Source organism: Dipodomys merriami, unplaced genomic scaffold (assembly GCF_024711535.1).
Source record: "Dipodomys merriami isolate MVZ:Mamm:240054 unplaced genomic scaffold, mDipMer1.0.p SCAF_445, whole genome shotgun sequence".
Classification (NCBI taxonomy): Eukaryota; Metazoa; Chordata; class Mammalia; order Rodentia; family Heteromyidae; genus Dipodomys; species Dipodomys merriami.
Window position 1 is genome coordinate 295,949 of NW_027206008.1, and position 18,898 is coordinate 314,846.

Here is an 18,898-nt window from a genome sequence, read left to right on the forward strand (position 1 = left end):
ACATAAAACAACACATGATAAGGCAACTCTTAGTGACTTTTTACAAGGTACGTTTTTATGTGATGAAATTTACTTTATTACCTAATATTTGGGTTTGAAATATGGGAGGCTGATCTATATAACATATTTCTGGAAGGCACCTACTGAACAACACTAATTGTGGGGGTACTCTTTCTACACTTTAATGAATGAATTTGTTTGGTATTAGTGCTGGGTAAGTAAATCAACTCTATTGTAACTTGCTTCCTACACTTGAAAACCTTGTAATTTCACTATCATCTACTTGTCAAGTGTTATTTTGGCAAATGTGATTTTAAATAGTTTATTTGAAAATGAATATACTTTCAGGAGATTAAATGTAGGTTATCATTGGTTTGAGAATGACATTTTATACTACAGAACCTAGTTTTCTGAAGTACCAGTGTTTTGAAGCACTAAGGATCTTCTTAATGGTTTTCTAAATTATATTTGACCTCTAAATCAAGTTTTCCTAGCCTTGGTAGAACAATTATGGATCTATCATTCCAGAAACTATTTTTTGGCCAACTTTTGCTGCACTGAAATCTTTCATTAATCATTAGGAGAGGGGTATTAAAAATAATCTTGTTCATTTGTGATTTTGTTCACTCATATGGCCTGGTCATCTGTAAATTGAAAGTTTGAACTACAGTACTTTCTCTCTTATTTAGTGATCTCATCTTTCATTTCAAGTTTCATTGCATTTCACAGTTGATTACTGCTAATTCCTATAAGGAATTGGGGCCTTGAAATATATTATAGGACATGAGAAATTGAGATTAGTCTTCAATTACTTTCTGTTGGCATGTTGCATGGGCCTAGGTTAGAAGTCTTGCCCTTGTTATCTGATGATGCAGATAACTTGAACCTGTTATCCTAGGACCCGTGGGTCCTGCAGAAGAATAATAGCTTTTAGACATTATATCAGCAAAATTTGGGTATAATCAGTAAGAATGCTTCAGAAATATGGAGAAAAACCCTTTGGGACCAGCGAGTTAAAACAATAAACAGAGCATCAGAATAAAATCCCTTATACATTAGCGGAAAACAATACTGTTATTTTACCATGTGAATTCAGAAGACAACAAACACTTAGAAGGTATCACAAGTTTATACCGAAGACATTGCATTGATACTTTTTATATTCTAATTTATATTCTAAACCTAATTATTTATATTCCAATCTATTTATGAGAATAATTGTCAATATATTTGTCAAACTATCAATTCTAATAAGATTCACTGTGTGAAATTTAAAATCAGTACATATAAATATAAAATATATAAGTATATATAATATAAAAATTGTTTTGCATTGTTCTGTTGTGGTTAGAGTATTAAAGGCAACTTTAGTATTATTCCATTATCTCTACCTCAGTTTTTGGTAGAGTTAGACTTAAAGCTTTACCATTTGTTGATTTACAGCCTAGAGGCAAGAGGAAACACTGTGATTAAAACATTACCAATTTAAGGCCTAATATCGAGGAGAAACGTATGGACTTCTCCAGGAGCTCTGGACATATTTGGTGATAGAAAGTCCGTAGTGTAAGTTCCTGCCTGGTTGGATGATAGACAGGAAAGGACAGTAGGTAATCATGCATATGAACAATTTTTTCACCTTCTTGGCTTTAGCTACTTTTGAAATGATAAGTATAGTAAACAATTATATTTTGATAAAATACCTTCTATTCTGAACAATTCTGACAGAACTGTTCATCTCTCTATGATCTCTTGTAACTAAGGTTAGTTTTGTTCCAGTAGACAATCTATGCTGTCAGGGTAAGATATTCTGATTGTTCTGTTCCTACATGGAAGAAGGGTAAAGGGTCAGCTAGACATTTGTGCCAGCAAGACCTCATTTGGGAAATTTTAAGTTGCACAAGTTAAGAAGTAGCTCTTAAGCAAGGCTTACTTTGAATCCATTAGCTCCACAAAGCTAACTCAGTTGTGATAAATAAATACTTGAAAAGCAATCACCTTTGGACTTAGCTGTAAAGGCTTCAAAGTATGATCAAATTTAAAATGAAGAAGACAAAATAGTCATTGACAAAAAATTGCAAATAAAATAAAATTAAATTGAATTAAAAATAAAATTAAAAATAAAATTGCAAATGTGAGCAATTTACCAAACAATGGGTTTTTTCCCATTATACAATGAATTTTAGAGAAATAAGATCAATAGCATATTTAGGAACAATAAGGGTTCCTAATTATAAATATTCAACCATGGATATATGCCTGTAGGAAGATTCCATCATTAAGTACTTAAATTTAGAGGATACTACATGTTTCAGCAGCAGGTCTACCCAAATTACAACAATACAGAGATTAACATGGCACTTGCAGAAGGATGATATGAAAATTTGTGAAGTATTCCATATTTTTCATTCTTCAAATGCAAGAAATGAAAAACAGTTATTAAAAAGTTGATTACAAAAACACAAGTGTAACAAGACCAGTAATTCATAGAATTAAAGGCTAGTTTGACATCAGTATATTAAATCTTCACCTGAGAAAGGCCTTTACATATCATAACCTTTACAAAACTTGAAATTAGTTAACATTGTCATTTTATCCCAAAGAAATAAAAAAATACAAGGACCTAGGAAAAAAGGAATCTTAAATTTTTCTATATGGAATGCAATCTGAAAGGACATATTAATGAACATATACATTATATAACAATGTAGAATTCAAATTATTATATGTAGGAGCGAATTAAATAGATTATGGACATTATACAAACATAGATATGCTTTTTTCAGAAAAGTGCCACGAACATCTATAGTGTCTATACTATTCTTTTCAAAAGATGTTAAAATTATTTCTGATTTAAAAAAATCACAAACTGTCTTGAAATCATTATAGATGTATACAAACAACTCTTGAATACATTTTGACATCAAAGTCAGACAATTCACTTGGAAGAATACCATGGAATCCATGAATTTTTAAAGTAAGATACTGCTGTTGCTTTGTATTGTGAAAAAAATTGTAGGGACACAAAGGATGGACTGGCATTTTTGAAATTCAATACACTTAACCATATCATTACAACTTAGGAGAACAATATGTACAGTCTTCCACAACTTCAAAGAGGTAGTAATACTTACTTATCCTTTGAAAAATATCAAATGCAGTTTCTTCCAAGTTGTTCTTCAGACCTGGTTTCATATAATGGTTCCACAGAAGGAGATACAGCATATCGTTGTTATTTCTATTCCCAGCAGCGAGATGCAAGGGGGTCAAGAGACTTTTAGTTTGGGGACTGGTATCTGCATCATGATGAATTAAGAAAGAAGCCACTCTGGTATTATTCCACATATAATCACTGTGCAGGTGTGTCTAGCCATTCAGAATTATTGCATGAATATCTGCCTTAAGCTACCAATTCATGGACAATGTCTAAGTGTCCACTCAAGGCTTCCCGATGAAGAGGGTGATACTCATCCTCATCCCTAGTATTCATCTGGGTGGCCTTTTTGGAAAGTAGTCTCCACACCATAGTAAGCTGAATAATTTCAGGATCCAAAAGATGAAATTTCCTTGGGTCCTACTCCATTTTTTTCTTGCAATTGAAACTATTCCTCACTTTTTCATCTTACTTCCTGTCTTCATCAGAATTGCCTAACCAGAGACTTTGAGTGCCAGGGGGAATGAGATGTCCATGTTTTTCCCCAATAGTTCACATTGGTTGAACTGGTCAGACAAATCTGGTGAATTTTCTGCATATATTTATTCACCATGATTTATTTATTTTATCTTTTTCCATTTTTACTACTCGAAATTATTCTAACTGGAGAGTAGGGAATTTAGAGAGAGCAGAGGAAAGATTTTCCTCAATATTCAAAGGTACAGACTGAAAATGAGGACCAGTGGTGTCTTCACGTGCAGCTTATTCTAGGAATGAGAAAATAGGAAACAATGCCTTCTATGTAAATGATTTGGGAAATACAATGTTATAGTGTGAGAGAACTCACTATTCAACATATGGGCTTAAAGAGCTTTCTAATAGCTTTCTAATGTTAGTATTTAACATTCGAAAAAATGTATAATGCAATAGTAAAATAGAAGTCCTTTGTATGACTACCTAAATTCTTGTTTTTTTAAAGGTATTTGTTGTCATCTAAAAATACGCCTATCTATTGTCTTCAGGTGATTTTGATGATTGAAGATGCTTAATGAGAAGTCAAAATGTATTAGTAGTCCTTTGCTATCAATTAAATTTCACTTTTTCTTCTTGGAGGATATAATGATCAAAGCAAGCAATCAGCAAGCAATCGTTCAGAATCATGCTTCCAGTGCAAGTGAATCACCAGTAAGTAATCCTCGATACCATTATCCACAAAGATTTGTCACAGATACAATCACCCTGCCCTCTCTAGCTGCTTTCCTAGCCTGGACCTATTCCTTCATTGTACAGGAAAAGTGTGATTCAATTGATTTCAGTCATATCTGTTAGTAGAATTATCAAGTATTTAGATTCTTTTTTTTTAAATGAGCTGTGGGGCATGAACTCTGGGCCAGGGCACTATCCTTGAGCTCTTCAAATCAAGGCAAGCACTCTACCACTTGAGCCACAAAACCACTTCTGGATGGTTCTGTTTATGTAGTGCTGATTTGGGAAATGGTAGAGCAGAAAGTGAAATGATGCAACCAAAAATATAAAAACAAAATAAATTAGGATAATTATGGAGCAATCATATTGTCTATGAGAACCATGAAAGAGAGAGAGGAAAATAGATCCAGATGTGCAATGACCTAGCTAGCCACAAAATCCATGCTTCTAATCAATTTACAGAGCAAACAATTTTTTTATTTTTTAAAAGAGATAGAAATAGAATATATGTATTTACTTGAAATTAGTAAATACATTTTTAGTAGCCTACATAAAGAGTCAGAGCTTTGACCAAATTACAGACAAGAATCTTAAACCTTGGGCTAGGATGGTGGCTCAGTGGTAGAGTGCTTGCCTTGCAGCTTACTACAGTGCGGAGAATACTTTCCAAAAAGGCCACTCATATGAATAATAGGGATGAGGATGAGTAAACCCCTTTTCATTGGGAAGCCCAGAGTGGACACCTAGACATTGTCCATGAGTTGGTAGCTCAAGGCAGATATTCATGCAATAACTCTGAATGGCTGGACACCCATTCACAGTGCTTATATGTGGAATATATTGCAACAGCACACACACACACACACACACACACACACACACACACACACACACACATCATCATCATCATCATCATCATCAAATTTCTTCGTAAGTATTTTTTGCGTATGGTCTTAAGAATAAATTTACATTATTAACTTGAATTTCTGACAGGACAATATCATCACTGTACATCTTGGTTGTATGCTCTCAGTTTTAAATTACTATTTAAGTATGTGCATTAGATAAGTATAGAGAAAAGTAGGAGCCACTCCGGTGGCTCAGGTCTTTAATCCTAGCTAATCAAAAAGATGAAATCTGATGATTGTGCTTTGAAACCAGACCAAGAAAAAAAAGTCCATTAGATTCTGATTTGAAAGTAACCACAAAAGCTTGAAATGGAGCTGTAGGATAAGCATTAAATTGCTAGCCTTGAGAAAACTAAAACAAAAAAAAAACACATTCTGGAACAGAGTCAGGCCCTGAGTTCAAGCTCTAGTATAAGCACCAAACTAATGAATTAATTAATTAATTAAAAATAAATTAAGTGGTCGCATGTGGAGAGGCAGGTAAAATGTAACAATCGTGGACACTGGATTATGTATTATTTTGTAATAAGGCAAGATATCATTTTTCCTAATCACTAATATTTTATTTGAACTTTTTTGTACAGTAAATCCTGAATTTGGCATGCATGTATATGTGTTTGTAAATGTGCGCACATGTGTGTGTATATGCGTGAGTGTGTGCATTTGCAATGTTGCTTGCCAATGTGGACAGAGTGAGGCTGAAAAGAGCTGTGTTGAAATATAGTTATTTATCAGTGTTCCATCCTGTTATTTCAGTGGAACCACCCTTCTGTACATTTTATTTGTCAAATAATAACATCATCATAATCAAAGCATTTACACCATTAAGTTAGATAAAAGAGATCACTTTCAGTTAAAAGAGATCACTTTCAGTTCTTAGTATATATTAGGCAATAAGATACACATATAATTAGGTAGTGAGCTATTGATGTAAGATGACTGTCAGTACAAAATATGTATTTGACCTCTTAAATTGGATATACTTTTAAGATATACTCATGGAGTGCTTTTGACCTACTCGACCAAACAAGTATTACTCGCTGGTTATTCCTGTGAAACTCAAGGTGGATAAACTCTTTCCAGATTTCTGTTGAAAATAATTTTCTTTGTAAGATCATATCTATTCACACTAAGATAATAAACCCCGTATTTTTTAGGTTTGAATATCCCATCATATTGACTGAAAATCACTATTGGGGATATGTTTGTTAGATATACATTGCAAAAACAAACAAAAAGCATGTGTCACCTCCAGATTGTGGATGCATTTGAAGTTGTTTTGTACATACAAATGTTTCTTCATTAATTGTTTTTTTGTGGGAGTAACTATCACAACTTTAACAAATAAGGCTTTTTGGGTATCTTTTCCAATATAAATAACATCCCAGAGCAAGTCTTGCAATTTCTGAAACCCCTTTGAATATTTCAATGTTATTTCAGTTCATTGACTATACAGCTAAAAACATTTCTGAAATAAACATTGTTAAAATCTGAAAATGTTAATGGATATATAGGCTTTTTATTCATCATTTTATGAAAAGCCAGTTTTTATGAAACTAAAAGATATAGAATAAAAGAATGGAAGTGAATTGGGTGAGCTAATTATTAGTATAACTTTGTTTTCTATTAGCACAATCCTTTGAACGTACATGATGAAGTTAAATTATGTGCTTTTTGACACTATGCTTCAGTTATTTTTAGAATCTTTGTAGTTATAAGAGTTTATTTGTAGTATAAATAAATGTCTTTGAAAATGATTAGGATTAATCTTGTGTTTTGTGTCCTACTCCCCAAAAAAAAGAGTTATTTTCAAGTGTTAATAGTTTATAATTGAATCTTCAGTATCATAAGAAATTTTGAAAAATGGATTGTGCGGGGAAGATGTAGCGACCTCTTCTGCCAACCTGCCCTTTGCCTCCGCACTTCTCTGGGGCCAGCAGCAGCCCGATCAGGGGCCCGGGGCTGCAGGCTCAGACAACGGCCATGGGCTTGGCGTCCAACCAGCAGTTGGGAGGTGGCTGCGCCAAGGCAGCGGAGAAGGCACCCGAGGAGGCGCAGGAGGATGCCGCTCAGGTGGCTGAGGAGCCTCAGCTGTTGCACAGGGCTGGCATCTGTAAGTAGTTCAATGTGCTCAGAGGGTTCGGCTTCCTATCCATGACAGCCTGCATAAGGGTAGTGCTCGACCCCCTGGTGGACGTCTTTGTGCACCAGAATAAGCTGCACATGGAGGGCTTCCAGAGCCTGAAGGAGGGAGAGGCTGTGGAGTTTACCTTTAAGAAGCCTGCCAAAGGCCTAGAATCCATCCAAGTCACTGGGCCCAGTGGGGTGTTCTGTATTGGGAGTAAGAGGTGGCCAAAGGGGAAGAACATGCAGAAGAGCAGATCCAAAGGAGACAGGTGCTACAACTGTGGTGGTCTAGACCATAATGGCAAGGAATGCGAGCTGCCACCACAGCCCAAGAAGTGCCACTTCTGCCAAAGCATCAACCACATGGTGGCCTCCTGTCCACTGAAGGCTCAGCAGGTCCCCAGTTCCCAGGGAAAGCCTGCCTACTTTAGGGAAGAAGAGATCCACAGCCCTGCCCTGCTCCCTGAGGCCCAAAATTGAGCCCCCAGAGTCGGGGGGGACAACTCTAGCTAGCAGGAAGTTTCAAGGAGCAGGCATCAATCGGCAAAGTGGAGAAAGTTGGAATATGGATTGGGTTGGCGAGTAGCTGGCTCTTCCATACGTCTCAGGCCAGGATGTCCCAGCATCATCCCATCTTCTCTTTTGATGAGGGGAAGGGGTGATGCATAGTAATCCCATCATGATCTATCCCAATTCAAGTGAGGGGCTTTGGGGGAACCACTTGTGAAACCTGCGTACTTTATTTGATAATCTTCACCTGAACTACATGCTTCCCCTCCCTCCCCCCCAGCCTCCAGCTTCTAAAAGTGACCCAGATTGGCAAGTTGTTCCTTTAAAGAAGGATGTGTCCAATTTCTCTTGCCAGAGTGTGAAACAATTAAGCACCAGACCAGCAGATCCAAGGGCTCAAATCCCCAAGGTGTAGTACCCCGGGTAGGAGGACCTGTCAGGAGCAAGGCAGTGTTGTTTTGTTTTGTTTTGTTTTTTGTCTCTCCACCACCTCCTCCCCTCCACATCTTGTTTCTTCATCACCCGATCTTGAGCTGTAGTGCTGGGAGAGCTGGTCCAGGCATTGGGTTGTGATGACAGGCAACATGGGTGACTAGGGAATGGCTGCAAACCTGCTGCTCTGAGCTTCTCCCTGCTCCCGCCCCCATTTCTGGGCCAATGTGATTGTAATTTATTTGTTCCCTTGGATTACTGCACCTTGGGTCCCTGCTTTCTCCAGGATGCCAAACCTGCAATATCTGTGTGAATGACGTATCTTGTGCATTTTAACTTTTTTTTCTTATTATAAATATTCTGGTTTTGTATTTTTATATATTTTAATCTTAAGGCCCTCATTCCTGCACTGTGTTCTCAGGTACATGAGCAATCTCAGAGATAAATGGCCAACAGCTCCAGGTCGGCATAGCAGGAAGACTTTGTTGTTTTTATCACCATGGAGAGCAATCATTTGGAGTGCATAGCCTATTGAACGACTTCATTTTTGCCAATTAGAGCTGGCTTTTTTGCCATAGGGTCCTCTTGAAACCCCCTCAACACTTGGAAATGTTTCATGGGAGACTAGGTTTTTAATTAGGTTGCCCCATGACTTGTTCTCCTTCTGCTGGAAGAATGGAAATTAGTCTAAACAGGAAACGGTGGTTCAGACAAGGTAGAAGACGACCAAAGAGGAAGCCAAGGTTAGTAATGATTGTCTAATCCTATGGCTCTGCGACTTGTTTTCTTTCCATATACTATATCTATCCTTTACTAGGTTAGGTTGGGATTACTGTGCAAATAACTGTATATGTATTTTTTTTCCTCTAAGGAATGGGAATTGATATGTTTGGATTTTAAGACCACAGATTTGTGTCCACCTTCTACTAGCCATGCAGGGATGGATCTATAAAAAGCAAGGACCAAATCCTCAGTCTCGGCTTCCAGGGAAACCCATAAGTGTAAGCCTCTCTCTGGAGCCCGTGTCCTGCCCTGCTGCATAATTGTTCATAGTGTTGTGTTAGCTAAAGGAGAAAAAGGAGGTTTCGTTTACAAGCTGTGAGATCACCACAAACCTACCTCATGTGTTAAAATGGGACAAATGCAATAGAATGCATTGGATGATGTGTGTCTGATCCTAGTTTCTTGTCTTCCCACAAATGCTGCCCCCTCTAGTTAATTGTATTTGTCTAGGCTCTGTAGGACTTTACTGAGTTTCTGAGTTGGTCATTTGCTAGATGGCCTAGTTTGTGTAAATAATAATATGTGGGTCTTTTCTCCATGTTCCTTTTGGGGTTTTATTGTTTACAAACTTCTTTTAGAGTTGAGAAAAACAGCCAAAGCATCTTTGACAGAAGGTTCTGCACTAGACAAAAGGATCTGAAGCTAAGTTGGGGGAACTTCTAAAGTGAGGATCTTGAACCAGTTTTTCTTTTGTTCCCTCACTTCCCCTATTTCCCATTTTGGACTAGATCTTCGTTGGTAAAAATAATAATAAGTCCCTATCCTCTACCCTTTTCTCCCTCAAAAGAAAACCTACATGCCCATACACAGATGACTCTTGGAATGTCTCTTCAACTTTTATGTGACTTATGCAAAGATTCTGAAGATGCTAGTGCTCCAACCTCTCCACCCCCCCACACACACACCTTGTTCCCAACCTGAGTCCATGTTTTTTTAAACGTAATTCTCATCAAATATGACATTTGTGACCAAACCTGCTTGTTCTGTAATACTAGAGAAAATCAATTGGGCTTTCCATGTAGAAAGTGGGGTCAGCAGACCAGGAAAGGTAATATGAATGTATGTTAAAGTCACTCAGGAACTTGTACACAGGTGCAAGAAAAGTTATGTCAAAGTGGCCACAGATTGTTTAATGGGAGACGAATGTAATGCCGTGTTTACTGCTAGAAACCAAAGCTTTGTGAGAGAACTTGAATTTATGGGGAGGGAGGCTGGAAAAGTGTGTACCTGTCTGTCCTTTCTCTGATCCCCAGACTAAAGCTTCCTTGGGCTTTTATGATACCAGTACTGCGGTGTTTTATTTCATGATTGATTTGTGCTGTACCCGAGTACTTCCTTTCCCCTTTTCTAATCATTTTTTTAAACACATAATGACTCTTCCCTTACCTTTCTTTTCCTGGGAAAATACAATGAAGAAATAAGTAAATGAATACTTAAAAAAAGAAATTTTGAAACAATGTAGTAGTATTGATGTCTTTTTTAGGGGGTGGAGTCTGGTTGTGGGGCCTGAACTCTGGGCCTGGGCGCTGTCCCGCAGCTCTTCAGCTCAAGTCTAGAGCTCTTCCACTTGGGCCACAGCATCACTTCCGGCTTTTTTCTTTTTGCTTATGTGGTGCTGAGGAATCGAACCCAGTGCCCCATGCATGCATGGCAAGCACTCTACCACTGAGCCACCTTCCAGCTCTTTATGTCTTTTTAAACCAATTGTATTCAGAAGTTGGAAAGGCTTTAATTCATGCTTAGATCTTGTTTTCTATGATTTTTTTTTGTCCGGTCATGGGGCCTGAACTCTGGGCTTGGGCACTGTCCCTCAGCTCTTCAGCTCGTCTAGTGCTCTACCACTTGAGCCACAGCGCCATTTCGCGCTTTTTTGTTTTTGTTTTTGTTTTGCTTATGTGGTGATGAGGAATCGAACCCAGGGCCTCAGGCATGCAAGGCAAGCCCTTTAACCACTGAGCCACCTTCCAAGCCCTGTCTATGATTTTTTATCCTCTCATTCCTAACATTAATGATAGGTCAGTCTGCATTTTTGGGTACATGAAAGGTAAAATACATATCTGGGGTCAAAGTGATTTTTATATCAGTCTTGCTTTAATAGCATTTTAAAGTATACCTTTCTCTCAAAATGTTGGGTATAATAAGCAGTCAAAAAACTTCTAGAGCTGGGAAGGTGGCCTTGCATGCCTAAGGCCCTGGGTTCGATTCCTCAGCACCTCATAAGCAAAAAGAAAAAAGCCAGAAGTGGTGCTGTGGCTCAAGTGGTAGAGCGCTAGCCTTGAGCTGAAGAGCTGAGGGACAGAGCCCAAGCCCACAGTTCAGGCCCCACAACCGGACCCAAAAAAAAATTAAAAAAAACCTTCTAATAGTAAACAATTTAGGTGAGCTACAATGTGGAAATGATTGGTCCATAAGACATGCAGTCTCTTTCCATCAGGAATTGGGGAGGTCATTCTTTTAGTAAGACAGTGTTAAACAGAGGTAGGGTCCCCAGGCAGTGCAGTGTTGAGTGAAGGGATAGAATATGATTTCTGCTATTTTGACCTAGAAATCAAGAATGTTATTCTTTAGCAGTTCCTTTCACCAGAGAGTTATGTATTGATTATGAACTTTGAGTTTTCATATTACAGTTACCTATTTTCTAACAAAGACAAAGTGAAATATTATGAGTGTACACAATAACTATGGGAAATTTTCCTCGAATTTGTAGACTAAGTGCTAGTATTTTAGTCATGAAATAGAATGAGGTTAATTGATACATTCGGAGATGGACCTCAGGCTAACACATACCATGTGTACAATGTTGTACTAGTAATTACAACACTGAAGACTTCAATATCATCATCAGAGAATTAAAAATGTAAGTAGTTCCACTTTATGCAATTACTCTGAGGATTAAATTAGATACCAAGGGTAAAGTATTGGAAAAACAACCAACTAGCATTTGGCAAATTCTACCTGTTATTTTATCATGTGATGAATTCTAACATTTTTACTCTGATTTTATATTGTGTCTCTTTATGATGTGCAATGTGATGTATTGATATTCATTGCATTGATCATTTTTCTGTCACTATAAGGAAAATACCTGAAAAGAAAATTTCTGAGGAGGAAACTACTATATTGTTTCATGGTTTAAAAGAACACAGTTTAAGATCTCCATTGTTTTTAATTATATTTTTATTATCTTAACTAGTTGTACAAGGGAATTTCCATTCTATAAGTCATGTTTTTATGTACAATGGATCTTTATATAACTATTCCCTACCCTTCAGAATCTCACCAGACTTTAATTTTTTCTAGTTTCATACTATCTGCATTGAATATTTTGTCTTCACTTTCTTCCTCCATAACTCTCTTTATTCCTTCCCATTCACTTCCCCTCACACCTTCCAAGTGATAGTTTCCCAGTATTCATTTTGTTGGATTAAAAATTTAATTTGATAAAAAATGACATCATTTAAATACTCCTCTGCAAATAGCATGATTTGGTTAATATTGCTGTGTAAACTTGTATAAAGTTCTAGCTTCCAAATTTGAGACAGAACATGGGTCCTTTTTGTGTCTGGCTCTGATTTAGTTTACATATTTTTACATCTATCCATTTCATTGCAAATAACGTAACAGTCTTCATAATGGATAGGTACAATCCACTTACGTATATATGACACACTTTTGCCAACCATCACTCCGCCAAAGGGCATCTGGGCTGTTTCTATAACTTGGCTACAGTGAATAGTGCAATAGTGAACATGGTTGTGAAAGTGATTTTACTGTAACCTTTTGGAAGAATTCATCACTATCTTTCTGGGAGCAGTCCTCTAACTTGTTTTCCAGAATAAGCACATCCTTCCCTTCATCTCCATCACAACGTTTTGCAAGTCCTCAAAAACACACTACCCTATATAGGTCTCAATAAGCTAAAAACACACAGTGCCCATATTCTTTCAATACATTTTTAATAATTGTACTTATAATTTACGGAACACCTTCTATGTACTTTCCTGTTGTGGGAATGAGACACATAACAGACTGAAAGTAAGAAATATGCATTTTAGTTAGCTATTATCATATTTAAAATCTTTTTCAGCTCTAACTCATAGCCTCGCTTACTATTATTTTAATCTTTATATGATTACTTCATCTATCGCCTAAATTATAACAGGTGAGTTAAATACAAAGGCAAAAATTGTGGTTTGATTTTGACACTCATGTGTGAGGATGCACAATATGGGCATATAGAAGGATTGGAATAAATAGCAGTTATCCTTTTTGCTAAAGTAGAGATGGTTTTCCCAAACTGATTCTCACAATTCATATTGCATTCAACAAAAAGAAACAATTAACACTTCTCTTTGTTTTGCTCCTTATTAACTTTTGTTTCCATTTTATTTTATAATGAAGGATGATTTCATAAATCTACTGTAGATGAAAAAATATGTTGAAATATTTCTATCTATGCATTGATCTATACATACACACATATATTACACAGGTTACAATGATAATTTATAACTTCTGTAACTATACAATTTACTAAATTATTAAAAACATCATGCCTGGAATCCTGTTTGCTCAGGAGGCTGAGATCTGACAATCGTGCTTTGAAACCATCCTAGGCAGGAAAGTCCATGAGCCTCTTATCTCCAAACAACCAACAGAAAATCAGAATTGGAACTGTGGTTCAAAGTATTAGAGTGGTATCCTTGAGAGAAAAAGCTCAGGGACATCACCCAGGCTCTTAGTTCAAGAACTATAATCTACCTCCAAAAATCTATTTAATTTACACCTTTGTAAGTAGAGTATTTCCATCACCCAAATGCACATCCATGCACATTTGCAAAGTAACTCTGTTTTGTCTGAAGTACCAATAAACATTATCACTAAAGTAGAAAGCATTGGAACGTAGGTTCATTCTATCTCTCTCATAGATTTTTCTCCACTCAAATACTCAAGTGTTACAATTGTTCTAATTATTTAAAATCATAGATTTGTCTTTATTACCTCTAATATTAGAGTTTGAATTGAGTGTTTTGTGCCACTTAAATGGTGTTCTTACCACTTTGTCATGCCCCCAGCCCTAAGTTATCCTGATTATTTTTCAGCAAGAAACTGATCTTTGCTCTCAGTTTACTTGATGTTATTCTTCCTGGAATTAAGAATAACAGGTGCATGGCATTGTGTACAGAACTTTCTGTTCAGTCTGGCCTTTAGCCACTATCCTCACAATATTGCATTCCCATGTAGTCAGGATTTTCATAAGCTTGTCAGAGCTGATTTTTTTAAAATCTTTCGTTTCCTGCAGGTTCTTGAGTACTGAATTAATTAGTGTTTTCTTGGGTTGTTTTGTTTCATTTGAATCTCTGTGTTGAGTTGTTCCTCACATTTCCTTTTGTTTCTTTCCCTCAAGTTCTTACCTAAAGTGCTGAGAAACCAATTCTTCTTTCTCAAGATAGTCAGGGTGAACATTATTTATTCCAAAGCAATTTCAGTAACATTTAAACACCTTCATATCTATGAATGGTAAACACATGCTAAGTGCTGAGAAGGGTGTTTTTATTTTCATGGCAGCCTTTGGCATACACAGGCAGATCATGAAATATATGAATAAAATAAAACTACAGATGCATGCCTGGAGGAGAAAAAGCTATTATTAATTGTTTGACAGAGGTTTCTCTTCTAGGGAAAGAAAAATATTGCTTGGTGCAGGATTTCACAAAATCATATTGCTAGGAGGAACCTAAACTATCATCTAATACTACAGACTTAATACCACTTGAGCCACCGCACCACTACTGGCTTTTTAGTGGTTTATTAGAGATAAGAGTCTCATGGAATTTCCTTCCCCGGCTGGCTTTAAACCGTTATCCTCAGATCTTAGACTCCTGAGTAGCTAGATTTACAGGTGTGACCTACCTCAATCCTTATACAAAAATTTAAGATAGAAATGATTATCAATCTAAATGTGAGATGTAAAAACCTATAAGACATAAACGTAAAAATTCATGACATTGTATCAGTAAAGGTGTCTAAATGGAAAGCACTAGTGGCTAAAGAAAAGCAAGAATATATTGGATTATATCAAGTGATAGCCTTTCATATTTCAAAGGACACTATAACCGAAGTGAAAGCATATCAAACAGATAGAGGGAATATATTTGTTAATGCTACAAGGTGAATTCTACAATGATTCTGAATGTTAAGTATTTTTATATCTTCTAATTCTATATAATTTTTTTCCTGAATAGGATATTTTTTAAAGAACATTTGTAAATTAATAGTCAATAATAGGAGCATATGATATAAGTTCCTCTTTAGTATCTAAGAAAAAAGAAAAAGAAAACTCACTAGTAGGACCCTAATATAAGAAGATGACACAAAATATAGTAATGCATTTGTGGAGAAATTGATAAATTCCTCATAATGATCGATTTGAATAATACTGCAATCATTTTAGCAAGCAAGTTTTCAAGTCTTAGACTTCAAAAAGAATTGTATAGGATCCATTCATTACACTTCTATGAATGTATTAAAGAAAAGTAAAAAAAGTGTTTGGACAGGGAATTGTAGTTCATTGACAGGGCACTTGAATAGTATGTATGATACCCTGGAAAAAATCCCCCAAATCAAATTTTGAAAAGACACACTGTAGAGGATGTATGCTGGATAAATTCCTATAACAGAATTTTATATCTATTTAAATGTCTTCTATAAATTTATAGATTTCTATTCGAAGAAATGCAAGTTTGTGAAAATTATGCTTTGAAAACTTATGAAAGTACAATTCACTTCCAAAACTAAAATGTCTACAATAAAAGGAGGTTATATATTGCAAGTGAATTACATGTCAGAAAAAAAATTGTTAAAAATTCATCACACAAAATGCAGAATACCTAAAGAGATGTTTTTGGTGTTGGCTAAAAACTCTGTAGACAACAGCGTTTAAAACAAAGATGTGATTTCTGTTTATTTTGAGGGTTTTTTTGTATGTTATTTTGAGTTTATAAAGAGAACTCAATCAAATAGTCTATCTGATAACTGGAATACCTAGGAATTATGCATCACTTATAAGTAATTGATAACTTCTTCTTTCTTATTTTATTTTATTTTATTTTATTTGTGAACATACTGTACAGATTGGTTACAATTACATGGGCAGGATAATGCGTATATTTCTTACCAAGCATTGCAGCCTCCTCCTTTGTTTACCCTTCACATCCCTTCCCAGCTTTCCCCCTCCCCCCCAGTCCCAATCCTTCTCCCCCCCCCCCCCGCTTTGGACATGACAACTTGTACTTCTCATTGCTGCAACTTTTTCTGGAAAAAACTTTTAGCAAATGACAGAAGACACAATTCTATGCATCTGCATTTTATGAAAGCCAATACAGTTGCTTTTCTCTACTTTGCTAGGTAAAAAAATGTATTCTCAAGAGCCAAAAGCAGTGAAAAGAAACAAAATACACAATAATCTTGATTTATTTGTGAAAATAACAAATGAAATAAAAGAATTCCACTTAAGGGACTCCAATATTAGTATCTATGAAGCTGTTCCTGAATGCCAAAATCCATTGAATTTTTGGAATTTCTACGAACATATAAAAACTAGAACAAGAAAACAAATATAGTCTTAGAGTGAAGCAGCGTTGCAATAATTTTCTTAATTGTTTTGAAATTACAAAAGAATTGATACTCCTTTGCTTTGGATATCATTTAAAAATGTTTATCACTTATTATAATTCAAATACCAAGCAAGAGTAATTTTATATAATCACTACAAATATCATTTTAATACTATCATAAAATAGAATAAAAAACCAGTCCCAATATTTTACTTACCTATCATTATTCTTAATTCCTAATCATTACCTAAATAACTTAATCTTTATCTATGTCTTCAGCATAGATGTAAATATTCTATACATTTTACTTAACATTTTCCAACGGCATGTATTCATGTTTCTAAGAAATTTTCACAGCAGTTAAAAGATGCTTTTGTGAAATTAATGTGATATATTTTGTTGTTGTGGATATTGTTTTCAAGGCCTGGGCATTGTCCCTATGAGTTTTTATGCTCAGGGAATGCACTCTACAACTTGAGGCACAGAGCTTATTCCTGTTTTTAGTGATTAATTGGAGATAAGAATCTAACAAGTACTTTTCTGTCTGGGTTAGTTTCGAACACAATTCTAAGATACCAGCACCCAGAATAGCTCGAATTATAAGTATGAGTTACTGACACTTGGTTTGATGAATTTTAAAAAATTGTAATTATGTTCTAAGATGTTTGTTTTACTACAATGTATATCATTCTACACATAAATTTAGATAGATATATGTATATATTTCTCATGACAAATAATCCCTAAAAATGCATCTTTCTATACATCATATATATATATATATATATATATATATCAAATACATATATATATATATAGAAAGAGAGAGAGAGAGAGAGGACAGAATTTTATGCTACTATTTTTGACCTTTTTCATTTGAAAGATATATAGTCTATTTATCTAAAAGTTTACTAGAATAAAATAATGAATATTTAAATAGAAAGTAGAATTTATTACTTTCAAGGAAATTTTAGATATGCATATGATATTGTAGTTACATTTACAGTATATCACTTGAAAAAATTCTGTTCAAACTCTTAAATATTTCTGTGTAGTGACAGGGAGAGAGAAAGTTAATTCAAATTGGTGAGGAATTTGCAATGCTTCAAACATCCATTCCATAATTTGTTTTTTTTTAATAAGTTTTTTTTTTCTTTGTGAACATACTGTACAGAGGGGTTACAATTACATGTACAGGATAATGCGTACATTTCTTACCAATCATTGTAGCCTCCTCCTTTCTTTACCCTTCACATCCCTTCCCAGCCTCCCCCCTCCCCCCCAATCCCAATCCTTCTCCTTACCCCCCTTACTCCCCCCCTGGGCACCAACGTTGTAAAGCTCGTTTTGGACATGACAACTTGTACTTTGAAGTAAGCCATGCACAAAGAAACATAGGCCCCATGGTTTCCTTATTTGCAATATCTAGTATGTGTATGAGTCAAGCGGAAAAGGTCAGATAATATGATGGCAGGAAAATGAACCCTTACATATGTATTTTAAGGTTTTTTTCTTTCATGCATAATTTGTTATAAGCACGTAGTCAAGCTATCTGATATAGTTTAGATATTTTTCTTTATTCAAAATTTTAATATGGATGTATGCACCGTGGTAACATTAAAATAATTAATAAAAAGACAAATAATAACAAAATCATAGATACAAAACAGACTTTCAATAATTAGCACATATGATGCTAATAATAATTTTGATGAAGATGATGATGACCAGAGTGTATCATGATAATGACAATGTTGTGATTGAAAGGAAAAAAACTTCAAACATCTTTGAAGCTACATTCCCACATTGAATTCATAGTAATAAATGGCGTTGGATTACATAAAATAAGAATAACAAGAGGAGAGATTCAATATCAAGAAATACAATCACATAAACAGGTAGAGACAGTAAAAACCCTAATGTTATTCCTGCAGTCTCTCTAATGTATATTCACTTTTCTTGGTGGTATTTTTTATTGGTGTTTTTTGGGGTTTTTTTCAGTCGCTTGAGCTCAGGGCCTAGGTGCTCTCCCTAAGCCCTTCAGCTGAAAGGGAGCTCTCGACCACTTGAGCTACAGTGCCACTTCCGATTTTCTGGTGGCTTATTGTAGATAGGATTGTCACAGTCTTTCCTGCCCAGCCTGGCTTTGAACCTCGATCCTCAGA

The 18,898-nt window shown here is 35.6% G+C and overlaps 2 pseudogenes; both read left to right on the top strand.

The window, feature by feature from the left end:
- The first annotated feature begins 2,303 nt into the window (after positions 1 to 2,303).
- On the top strand, positions 2,304 to 2,403 carry LOC138808170 (U6 spliceosomal RNA; annotated as a pseudogene).
- Positions 2,404 to 7,248: 4,845 nt separating this feature from the next.
- Positions 7,249 to 7,872, top strand: LOC138808168 (protein lin-28 homolog A pseudogene; annotated as a pseudogene).
- Positions 7,873 to 18,898: the final 11,026 nt, after the last annotated feature.